Source organism: Ambystoma mexicanum, chromosome 6p (assembly GCF_040938575.1).
Source record: "Ambystoma mexicanum isolate Mex_15411 chromosome 6p, UKY_AmexF1_1, whole genome shotgun sequence".
Classification (NCBI taxonomy): Eukaryota; Metazoa; Chordata; class Amphibia; order Caudata; family Ambystomatidae; genus Ambystoma; species Ambystoma mexicanum.
In genome coordinates, this window is record NC_090935.1 from 578,726,901 (window position 1) to 578,739,010 (window position 12,110).

Consider the following 12,110-nt stretch of genomic DNA (forward strand, 5'->3'; position numbering starts at 1 on the left):
AAACCAATTTCAATGAACAAAACAAACGTATAACAGTGTGTGGGGTCAACACTGAATAAGTGATGGAATCGTCAACACTATGGTGTTTCGGCCCAGAAGCAAGCTGTTCAGTTAAGCTTGTGTGTGCAGGGCTTCATCAGGACGTGTGGTAGATGGTAAATCCAAGTCCCGGGTTCTCTATCTATAAGTAATAATGGGAGAAGTGTTGAACAGAAGTGGTGTGACCTCGGGAATACTTAGTACATAATTCAAAAAGCTAAAAAAGATGCTTTAAATTTCAAAGTAAGGGACGCTACGCTGGATTAGCATGGCGTGTGTCTTACCGTAGACTGTCCAGTACTATGGTAAGTCTGAAATTCCACTCTGTCGTGGCTAAAAAATGGCGTGTGAGTCACCAATAAGAAGAAGTGGCCGTTCGAGGAGGATAACTACCTAGAATGACACAAAAAACATAAAAGGTTCTTTTGAAAAAAATTGGTCTAGATTGCTTGGGTGAGGGTGACTAATGCGAGATGTGGGTAGAATCTTACCTCACGTTTGCATTAGGTTTCATAAGTCTTGGGCGGGTCTCTCATCCCCGAAATGGTGAAATGGGCAGCTGTTCCAAGTGTGAGCCGCTGACTTTCAAAATCTGTGTGGGGGCAGTGTGATATAATACGTTACAAACCATGTCTAAACGACTGGTGCAGAGACTAGTACTGGCAACACCCCCAACAAGAATACACTGCCCCCCACACAGATTTTGAAAGTCAGCGGAACAAGAATACTGGTTGGGGCTGTTGCCAGTACTAGTCTCTGCACCAGTTTTTTAGACATGGTTTGTAACCTATTATATGCACATTGTCCGTGGACAGTGCAGACAGACATGATTTCCGAGGATATGCTCTTGGGACATTGCCAATGGGCATATTGCCACTGGGCCTGGCCACAGTCATGCCTACTGGACACTGCGAGTTTGCAGTGTTTGGCCAAAGGCTATTTCTCAGGTGCACTGCCCTGGTCTGGGCATGGCGTAGACCATAAACCATGGGCACCGCGGGTGTGCTTGTGGGGTCAGTGACAGGCTCCAAAGCCATGCCCTGGGCACATTGTGCAGTGCGCTATATTTAGGCACTAGCCAAGAAAACCTATCCAAACTCCAAACCACCCAGAACAATGCAATTCGAGCAGCCCTGAACATCCCTCGTAACCACCACATCTCAGAAGCCAGAACTAGCCTTAAGTGGTTACCCGTGAAGCAGAGAATTTCCCTAAAAACGCTTGCCCTCACGCACAAATGCCTAGCCAACAAGGCTCCGATCTATCTCTGCAGTCGGCTTTCGCGCCACTCCACTGCCCGGCCACTAAGAACTGCCCAGACTAACTGCCTTACTATCCCCAGGTTTAAGCTCCAAAAAGCCGGAGGCACCAGCTTCCCTGTCCTAGCCTCCAAACTTTGGAATACCCTCCCCGCTGCCATCAGAGCTGAAGACTCCTTCAACACCTTCAAGAATAAAACCAAATCCTGGCTCTTTGACCAGCAATAGTTGTGTCAGACATTTGTCCTGCTTACCCAGCCCGCCTGTTCCCTTACATGATTTCCGGGCTGCTACCCTCCCAACTACCTCAGGGATACTTCCTCTGCTGAGCCTAGGGATACTGTACCCTGTGTAATATTTGTAATTATTAAGTTTGTTTTTTGCTGTTTTGACACACTTTTATTGTAATTTATATCCCTGTATGTTCCTTTCTTGCAACCTTGTACAAATTGCGCCCTGATGCCCCTGGGCCTGTGGGTTTGCGCGTTATAAATAAACAAATACAAATACAAATTGTTGACTGAGCCTGGCTGTAGTCTGGAGACCATGCCCAGTGAGCATGGTATGTAAGAGGCCAAAGGCATGGCCAAAAGCCACGTCTTGAGCTCATTGTCCAGTGGGTCTGTGGGTGTGTTTGTGGTGCCCTTGAAAGGGCACATAGTCCACTGAGCATGGCCAGCGGTCACTCTGGGTGTGTTTGAACTGCCGAGATGCGCCTCAAGCGAGAAAGAATGTTCTCAGCTCTGTTATCCTGATGCACTGTACACCAAAGGTGGGTGGGGCATCTATATTGTTTAACCACTATGCAAATTCCCCCTAGCAAACGCATGTTACCCTCCGGAGCCTTGGTGATGACCCCTGAAAATGGAATGACTGCTATTATTAGAATAAGAAGCAGCTGGAAGTCCCTTCAGCCAGAAAATGCAGGGAGATGTCAGACAGGGCGAGGGGATCATCCCCAAACAGATGGAGCAAGCGCACTCCTCCTGCGCCCTTTTCTTTTTGCCACGCCCCTCCAGTCTCTCGGGCTAAGAATGTGTCCTGTTTATTCAGTCACATTATTTCTCTGTGTCTTTGCGCGGTTGGTCGAGTTACAGTGGGAACCTGACACAATAAGGAGCCGCTGTGGCAACAACAACCAGAAGGTGGCTGTGAATACCTATCATGCGGTCCCAGCGGAGCCATATCATGGCCTCTCAGGCGGAACGCAAATGCGCTCCAACAACTGTGGTGCTGGCCTGACATCATGCATTGGCCGATGGCCCACAATAAAACCATCATTAACGGGCAAGAACTTGCATGACAGAAGAATGATTAGCTTCTCTTAAATGCAGCCTTTAAATAACTCGAATGTAACATAATACATATGTCGGCCGCCATTTTCTCCAGTAATACACGTTCTTGAGTTCATGGGGAGGGAGTAATCACGCATCTTGAAAGCCTTGGGCGAAATCTTTTTAAAATGACCCACACGTGTTGGTGGACCTCCTACAGGTACTCAGAGTTGCTTGTGAATGTTAGCCTGTCACTTAAAGTGGGATTCGCAATGGCAGAGCTGGACTGGCCTACAGGGAGGTCTGGAGATTTCTTAGTGGCCCTCTCCACCATGGGCCTCTTTTACAGATTTGTTTGTATTTATGCGTGAACAATACGCAATTAAGATGCTATTTTCGTGCAAAATGGGCCAAATGATTAAAAAAAACCTCAAAATCATCCAGGGCCTTTTTTGGTTCCCAGTCCACTTATGGCGATGCGATCTGAATGTAAATTGTAAATTCTTTCTTCCATGTTTGATGCCCTGTGTGGAAGGCATTACTGCTTTTCTTAAAGCTTTTTACAGCTTGGGGAACGAGGGCGTAGGTGCAAACGTGACATTGCTATAGTCTAAAGGCATAAAAAGCAAAGACCCCTGGTCTCGGTCCCAGCCACTTGTAGACCGTTGCTATTGCAGGGCCATGCTCTCAATGCTAGACCATAGTGGGGGAATTATCATTGGCTCTGTCCAGAGCATGGACAGCGAAAGGGAGTCTACCTTCTATTTCTACAGACGTAGAGGACAATAAACCCTCTGCCATCTCCACAGCAGATTGGGAAAACATACCACTGGCACAATCCTGCCGAAAACTGCCCTCTCCATAGTCCATAGGTCTTAACTGAAAAAGGAGAAATCCTGCTAGTCCTTCTGTGACCTGTCCTGACCCAGAAGTGCTAAGCCGAGTATGCTCGTCCAGAATTCCCATTAAAAAAAATCACCGTAGGCTGCGTCCACTGCCACAGTCAAGTGTTACAAACCCTTCCAGCGCTGACCTGTATTGTTCTGCCCAGGGACGTAGCTTGGAGGGAGTGGGATGTGAGGGCTGCAACACCCCTCCAATGTTTACTCAGTTGGTTGGATGTAGAGTGTCCAGTCACAGAAGGTGTGAGCTGTCATGACAGGCTACAGCTTTGTCAGACAAGGGCTGAAGAGCAGAAAGTAATTCATGTAAAGTGCGTCATGAGAGCAAATCCATCTTGGTGAACGCTTTTTTATTTTAAAACAAAATGTGCTCAAGTGATGTTGATTTGATTGTATGTTTTGTTGAAAAAGAAAAACGTCCAAGTCTTCAGGAAAAGGTGCACATGTTCAACTGTGGCGGCCTATGTGTATTTTAAAACACAAGTCCCCACAGCGGCTCATCGTAGATGATTGGTTAATTTGTGAAGCAAACTAAGCAAAAGCGCACAAGACCAGCAGAAAATAGTGTCCCTTCTATTGGACAACACTGCACTGTGCTTTTTTTTTTATTTCATTGTATGTGGCTCTTACAAGAAAACCTTTACAATAACAATATTGAATTAAAACACAAACATTATATACATTTATATAATAGAATAAATTGTCCATCCACACCGATTCTGAGTGTTTTTCAGAAACTGGTGTAAATGACGGAAAGGCAGTAAGATGACAGAAGTTGGCATTAGTTTGGAAACATTCCTGGCATTCAAAATGTTCTTACGCAGGAGTTAATTGTTATATATACTATTAGAATGCTGCTAAACAATCCAAGTTACACCACTTCCCTAAACTGCCCTACAGTGCTAATGGAAAATCTCATCATACTGATGACACCCCTAAAGTTTCTGGCTAAAAAATGCCCCTGGCAGTACAATCCAGTAGATGGGGCTCTGTCCTTTGTTTCCCCATGAGCAAATTGGATTGGATCTAGTGGACGACAATTCGTCATAAGAAAGCCTTTCACAGGAGTTTAGTGGCAGAGTGTATGCACATTATAGATAGAAAACCCAATTGTATTCTCTCTGCATGTTCCTAATAGATGATGCTATGATAATTGTTCCTTCCTACCAGGATTGTTATCTGTGACTTAGAGATTACACACACACGCACACATCTCTGCAGAAGGGCTAAATCCACTGAGCTTTGTTGCCATCATAGTTTTGCATGTTAAGGTATATGCTGTTGTATGTATCTGTACACGCTACACAAATTATTCGCTTGAGGATATGGGTTTTCCCAAGTTTGTCAACTTCTCAAATCGTTACTAATGGTAAATGGAACGCTTGTTTCCCTTCCTTGAATTGTAGTATGGAAAGCGACAGATACATTGTAATCATTTTTCACATACACATTCTCAGTTGTGCTCTTTTGCACTTTCAGAGGGAGTCACACTTTTTTAATTGTCAGGTTGGTTCACCATGTGGTTTGGTGCATTGCAAGTCAGCTTTATTGAACACAGTACAAATGGAACTCACGAAAGACATATATACAGAAAGCATGGAGTCTTAATGTAAAACTAAAGACGGGATTAGAGGACATGTAGGAGCTCATTAAAAGTATGGCAATATTTCCCAAAGAAAATACTGCCATACTCATTTACAATTGCTGCCACTCATATCAGCGCTAAATTCACCTGATTATGAGGTTGTGGTATCGTAGGGTTAGTCTCATAGTCTCATAAAACTCCACTGGGGACTTTGCAGAGGTTATGTCACCTCTGGTTTTTGGAGGATAAGTGGAGACATACCTCCAGCCAAGGGGTGGCCATATTACCTGAACTTTACCTCCAAACACTTACTAAGGCGATCTGATAAAAGTGAAAGTAATGTCATTACCACCAATTTACTGCAACACCGCACCAATGACCCTGTTCTGTACTTCCTGAATTACAAATTATAGAGCCAGCAAAGCTCCCTAACATCTCAGCTTTTCCACTTGACCAAAATATGTGAACTTGGCCAAATCACTTCACATTACTGTGCTTTAGTTTCCTTATCTGGCAGAATTGCTATTTTTTTAAGTGATTCGTTTAGGCATTCACTACACAGTGAACACACTACACCCTACCATTCATACATGCTTTAACATATTGGAGGGTTGCAATATATAGAATAATGTTGTCCATTAATCTACTGCATTTCATAGGGTGATGGATCACCCATAGCTACAACAATGTTGAGCCATGGGTTTATCCTCATAGATTAAGTTTAAAAGCTGATACTACAATATTAGTATTGTGGATGCAAGATGTCTGGGGAGGTGATTTTAGTGGGTGTAAAATGAATGTGGTGGTGATTTCCGATTGCAAATGGGACATGAAAGGATGTGGCTAAGAATGAGATACATCCTGCAAATGTAGGGCACTACAAAAAAAGCTCTGAAGACACGGCGGTCACGGTAATATAAAGCTATTGTTTCTATGCAAATTACACAATGAAGTGACTGTTACCTACTCGCCACACTGTCCTTTTTAGATGAGTACACTGCAAATCTTGTTGGGGAAAACTCAGACACACATTTACCCAATATTATTGACTAAGCTATGCCCCTGGTTCTTCCGTATTCCATAGGTTTATCAAAATGTAAAGATACATGCTGCATAGGCCTGCAGTCGACTGCCCTCCACTGCAAGACTTTAACAATAAAACAAATGCTGCAATGCACTCTTCCCCTTCCACTGCAAGGCTTAAAAAAACAAAAGATATGATGCATCCAAGGGCGAACTTTCCCTAGAGTTCTTGTGATTCTAACAACTGAATATTTGGATGACTCAGGGGTTGGGCAACCACATTCACCCAGGTTCCACAAGCTAAGGCATGTAAAATGTCCAACTTTGGCTTAGCGTTGGTCCTTTAGCATTGCAGGATTTTGGTTTAAGGTTACAAATACAGTGAATGAATGATTGGACAAACACATCAATATGGTGCAATGATATTAAGTCGGTGCCTCGGTTGAACTACATTTACCTCCATGGCTAGGCAGTAAGTAGGGGGAATTTACTCTTATCTTCTTTTTCATGGGCACTGCCAGAGCCCAGTACTGCATATTTTTTCCACCCCAGCGAGCATGAGGCTTACTAAGGCCGCTGCTGCATGAGAAGTTTTGTCGAAGTCCCACATTGCCTCTTTCTGCTTCGACTGGCAGCGGACTTACAGATTCTAGTCAGGTTTGGCTTTTACGTGGCACTTAAGCACAACCTAGAAACTGAAGGAGGTGGAGTACAGCAAGGAGGTGGGAGACGGGATGTGAGGAGGAACACACAGCTTGTGGATGTTGTGTGGTTATTTACAAAGTGGACCTCGGGGTCATCTTTGACTCCACACTTTCCTTCTCCGCCCACATCTCTGAGCTCTCTAAAAAGTCAAACTTCCTACTGCACCTACTCTGAGGTATTCCTCCTTTCCTCTCCTTCCCCCAGAAGCTCACTGTCTCCAGAGCTCTGGTTCTCTCTAGGCAAGACTATTGTAACAGCCTTTTCTAAATTTACCTGCCTCTACTTTTCGGCCTCTGCAACTTATCCAGAACAGGACTGCGAGACTTGTCTTTGGCCTCAAGCCCTGGGATCGTATCTCTCCAGCTATGAAATCTCTCCATTGCCTCCCAGTGGATGCAAGGATTGAATTTAAAACCCTCTGCATTGTCCACAAGGCTTTCGGGGACCTGGGTCCAAAATACCTTCAGCTATCCCTCTGCAAATACCTCCCCTCTCAAGCACTTCACTCTTCTACCTCTAACTACCTCAGGGTCAGTCGTTTTTCAAAGAAAAGAGCTGGGGGTAGATCTCTGTCATCGGCTGGGGCCTCCCTCTGGAACAGCCTCCCTGCCACTCTAAAACTTGAGGAGAACCATATCCGGTTCTGGAAGCCTCAAGACCTTCGTCTTTACATCTGCCTTTGCTCCCCCTCTCCCCTGCTGATCTTCACTCTCTTGGCACTGTGCACCTGGCCACCCTCTGTCCCCTGGGCCCAGGTACCTGCTCACCCCGCCACCCTCCGGCACTGCCTCCCGGTTACCCCTTGCACTGGGGACTGTATCTGTACCCATACAGTCTCCCAGCCCCCCTTTTTCTTACTTTTATGCATTTATCAGACTTACCCAGTTCTGCTACCGTAAACACAGCACTTGCCACTTGCTGGCTACACTACCCCTGTACATTGCTCCATTATCTATTTATTTGTATTTATTATTATTTATCTGTTTCTCCTCTGCTCCGCACTTTCCACTCTCCCCCTTCCTTGCACCTTTCCACTCTCCCCCCATTCACTTGCACGTTCTCAATGTCATTGGGCCTAGTAAGATCGTTTTTTTGTTCTCCCCTGTCCCCCTCCCTTGCCTTGTCGCGCTCTGAAACACATGTGTACGAGCGCGATACAAATAAAATATCATATCATAACTATTGACTACTGTAAAGGCATCGCAAAGTAAGACATGGACAACAGACTTAAAATTCAAACAAAAGATATTAACTTAAATGTCAGCATGGTTAAAGACCTAACTTGCCCTATGCTAAGGTGGGTTTTCCCTGCCTGAACGAAACTAAGGAAAGTCTGAGTTGTACTTAAAAGTCTGTATGTGTCCAAAACCTATGCTTGCTCTCACAACTACAATTAACCAATGTGTAGAGATGTCAAAGTCAACAGAAATAGTGTTCAACTCAAAGTTCAGAGTTCTCTCTAGCTCACAACTTGCTTTCAGCTCCCCCTTTCCCAAGCACCAGAAAGTTCCATGAAAAAGTCTTACGATCACCTTTCTTAAGTTCAAGAGTTTTCTGTTCACACTCAATCCTCGGGGTTCCCTTCCCCAACTTTCAAGTATAGAGTTCAAAGCAAAGAGGGGTCTTGAGACTCCGATCTCAAGACAAGAGATGTGGTACTTTTCAGTCTCAGGGTTCCTTTTTCCAAGGCTTCAACTTCGCCACTTATACTTGTTTTAATCTTTTCCCAAAAAGAAGTCCTAACAAAACTCCAGGTCAGCTTGACCTTCCTTCTGGCTTACCTCGCTGGCTCATCTGCAGTGGTTTCATTAGGTTGTTGCTCGGTGTCCTTATGCGTCACCACGCGGGACTCTCTGGTCTAGGTGCAGTTGTTAGACAACACAGTCCACCCATTACAGGTCACGCAACCAGGGCCATGGGACTCCTCAGCACACACACAGGTTCCTTGGCACTTGATCCTGTGCACCAAGTCACCTTCACTTAGTACCTTTCATTGACCTCTTGGCTTTGTAGATATTTTCACACTTCTCTGGCGGTACAACATCCTTTCATCGCCAGTAATTTCAACGCCTGGCATTTAAACATGGAAAGACTTATGAAAATGGTCAACATTTTTAGTGGGGGGGGGGATAAAAGTGCAGATAAGGGGTTGGAGGAAGGGAATAGGTAAAAATAGGCGGGGGAGGGGAGTTAAGGGGGGAACCCCACTTAACAAAAAAACCAAAATAATTTCATAACCATTTTCATAATTCTTTCCACGTTTAAAAGCCAGGCATTGAAATTAGCGGCGATGAAAGAACGTAGAAACTCTCTGGCTTCTCCTTATTAGCCTCATGGCCCTGCCACCATGTGTCACACACCTACTGCCAAGCTATGGCCTTGCCACACTGCATTTACTTATAAAGGTTCACTTGGTGGCTTTCTTTAGCCTTTGTTGTGCTTAATTTTAAAGTTCAAGTGAAATTGTGGTGGAACATACATTTAATCTTGTTCACTTTTAATTCAGTGTCCCATGTGCACTTATGTTGCTCAACTGTAAAATCCCATTCAGTTCAATATTCAATATGCACTTATTTGTTGCAACGTTGAGTTTCTATTTCGTTTGGTATTCAATATGCATATATTAGCTTCAAAGTTAGTTTTCATTCAGTTTGGTATTCAATATGCATGTATTAGCGTCAAAGCACAGACCGTTTGTTCTCCTGTGCTCCCACAGGAGCGCCCCGGTGCCTCCATGCTCTGCCGACACTCACCGGCTTTTTGTACACCTCACCGGTGGTTCCTGCGATTGCCTCTTCACTTCTGGAGTTGGCAAACGCCGCTCGATGGCCGCATGCTTCTCTCTCCACACTGGCTCCACGGCTTCTTGCTGGATGCGTGCAGCATCCTCTCTGGACCAGGCTTACCATCTGCAGCTCCTGCTGCTCGCACTTGAAGATGGAGGCTCCCAGACCTGGGGAAATTACACTGCCCACTCGTTTCGAGTCCCTTAAGTCTTCCGGGAAAGTTGCTGATGGCCTGGCTCTGTTCCAGGTCCCACCATAACTGCCTCTTCATAAGGGTCTCCTGCTCCTCCTGCTTCCTTCACTGTGGCTCCTGCCTCCTTTGATACACCTGCAGCCCCTTGACAGGCTGCAGGTGAAAATGTCCAATTAGCCCTGCCTGACCACAATCAAAAGGACATGCTTGTCCCTCACAGCTCTTAGAAGGCATCTTCCTCGTGCCAGTACCTCAGTGGTAAAAGAATGTAGTCTTCATTACTCTTATTTGCCTCTTCTTCGTCCCAGTACTAGGGTGGTGAGAGTGTGTGGTGTTCATTACTCTCAGTCTCCTCTTCCTTGTCTCGGTACCGTCAAGTTGCATATTTGGGAAAATGAGGGGAGCTGACTTATAACAGACTTTGAAGGTTGGGGAAGGGTTAGGTTGGTCGTCAATAGTGAAAGGGGGATACCATATCTTGCCCAAGGGCTCCCCACTTTTAACCCTTTTCCTTTTCCTCCTCCTTCTGGTACTTCTGGGCTGTTGATATCTCCTGTCCTGTTCTTGGCCCATGGGACATGGGGAACAATATCCCAAAACTGCCTCTGAGACAGGTGTTTCCTCCTAAAAGGAAAATGTGGAGTACTGCGTCTAGCCTGAGAGGCTCTCACTCCCAATTCTAAGGGAGCCTCCACCCAGGTGATCCTCCCCGCTTCCCTACCCCCAGGGTCAGGATCCAAGAGTGATGGCCTTTCCCTGGCCACCTGTGCAGAGGATCCAATGGGAGTAAAAAATCAGAAAACAGTGGGTTCGATACAGCTGCTGTGCGCTAGTGTCCACTCAATATTGAGATGGGAGTAGATGTGAGAACGCCCTAAGGTTTGCCATGCTAATCCCTATAGCCATTCCCACCCACTACTTTCTCCTCCTCGCCAAATAGACATCCTCCTAGGATATCTCTGAGATAGCGTTATCAAGCAGTAACATCAGACGGTGTGCTGTATAGGACCTACCACTGTTACTTCTAAGCAGTGTTCTGATAGTTGATGACATCATTGCAGCTGTAAAATGCTCTACTGGTGTAACAAAAATGTCTAACCAAATGTGCCTTCAACTACTTGATGTATGTGCAGTATGCATGTCCTCACATGTACTTGTACTGAACATGAAAAACAAGCATTGTCAAAGTCAACAATTTTGACTTGTGTAAAGGTCTTAGATGGGCATTTGCCAAGCACTGCTTACATGCCAAGCACTTACAAATTGTCCAGCTGTTGCCATCTTATGGCCAGGTAGCACAATTATGACACTGCCTGGTAAAGGCCTATTCCATGCTTGCACAAAAACCCAAACTGTTTCCATTGCAGATTCTTTTTTTTTTTTAGGTATAAGAACCAAATCACAGCTTACAGCCCATAGTGACCATTCAGACTGGACCCCACCGTCTGCTAAGAGACATTGCCCTATTATTCGAAGAACACTCCACTGGTAACCCTACTTTGAACTCTGGGTGAACGGCCCCACTCGGCTGCTCAGAGCACGACAGCGGCTAAAGGCCCACAAGTCCACGGTGACCGCGCCGCTAGGCCGGCTGCTGCAAGGAGAATTGAAGCGCTACATAACACCTCAGAATAAATAAATAACTTGTCTCAGACCGCTGACTGAAATCTCTTTTGTGAGTTGCAATTCGGCGCTTGTGGCATGATAATGAAGCATTGAAAGGTACCCTGTATTAGCACATCCTTTTTTTCGCACAAGGCAGTCTGTAGCATACACTTAAAACATTATACCAGTTGCAGCTGCTTCACTGTTCGCATTTATTTTCTTCTTTCCGTCATCCATTTCAGTCTCTTCTTTTAGAAGCACACTTTCTCTACCCAGGGTGCCATTATTGAAAAAAGCCTCTGGAGAAAAAATAAACGATTAAGTAGAAAAGGAGCAGGACTGAAAAGGGCAACTAATGCGTATATGCACCCTCTGACCTTGGCCCAAAAGGTCACAAAGCCGTGTTTACAATCATGGACACGTGACACATGCTGGCCCTTCTTCTGCAGCTGCTCGTCCGTCATAACAAATCCAAGCACGGTACAACAACAAACCCGGGAGCTGGACAGCATTCAGTTACTAGTGATTAACCGTTTATTTCTATCTGTTCTTATTGGTAAAGCTGTAATGCCCCAACAGGAACGTAAGCACGGGCTCAGACCGGAGGTGGGTGTGGAAATTACAAGACTTTTCTCATTAACGTGATATATGCATGTAGAATAGGCAATTTCTTCCAGGACACGTAACAGCGTCATCCAGTGGCCATCGCTGGATGTTCACCTTCAACACAAAGCCATTG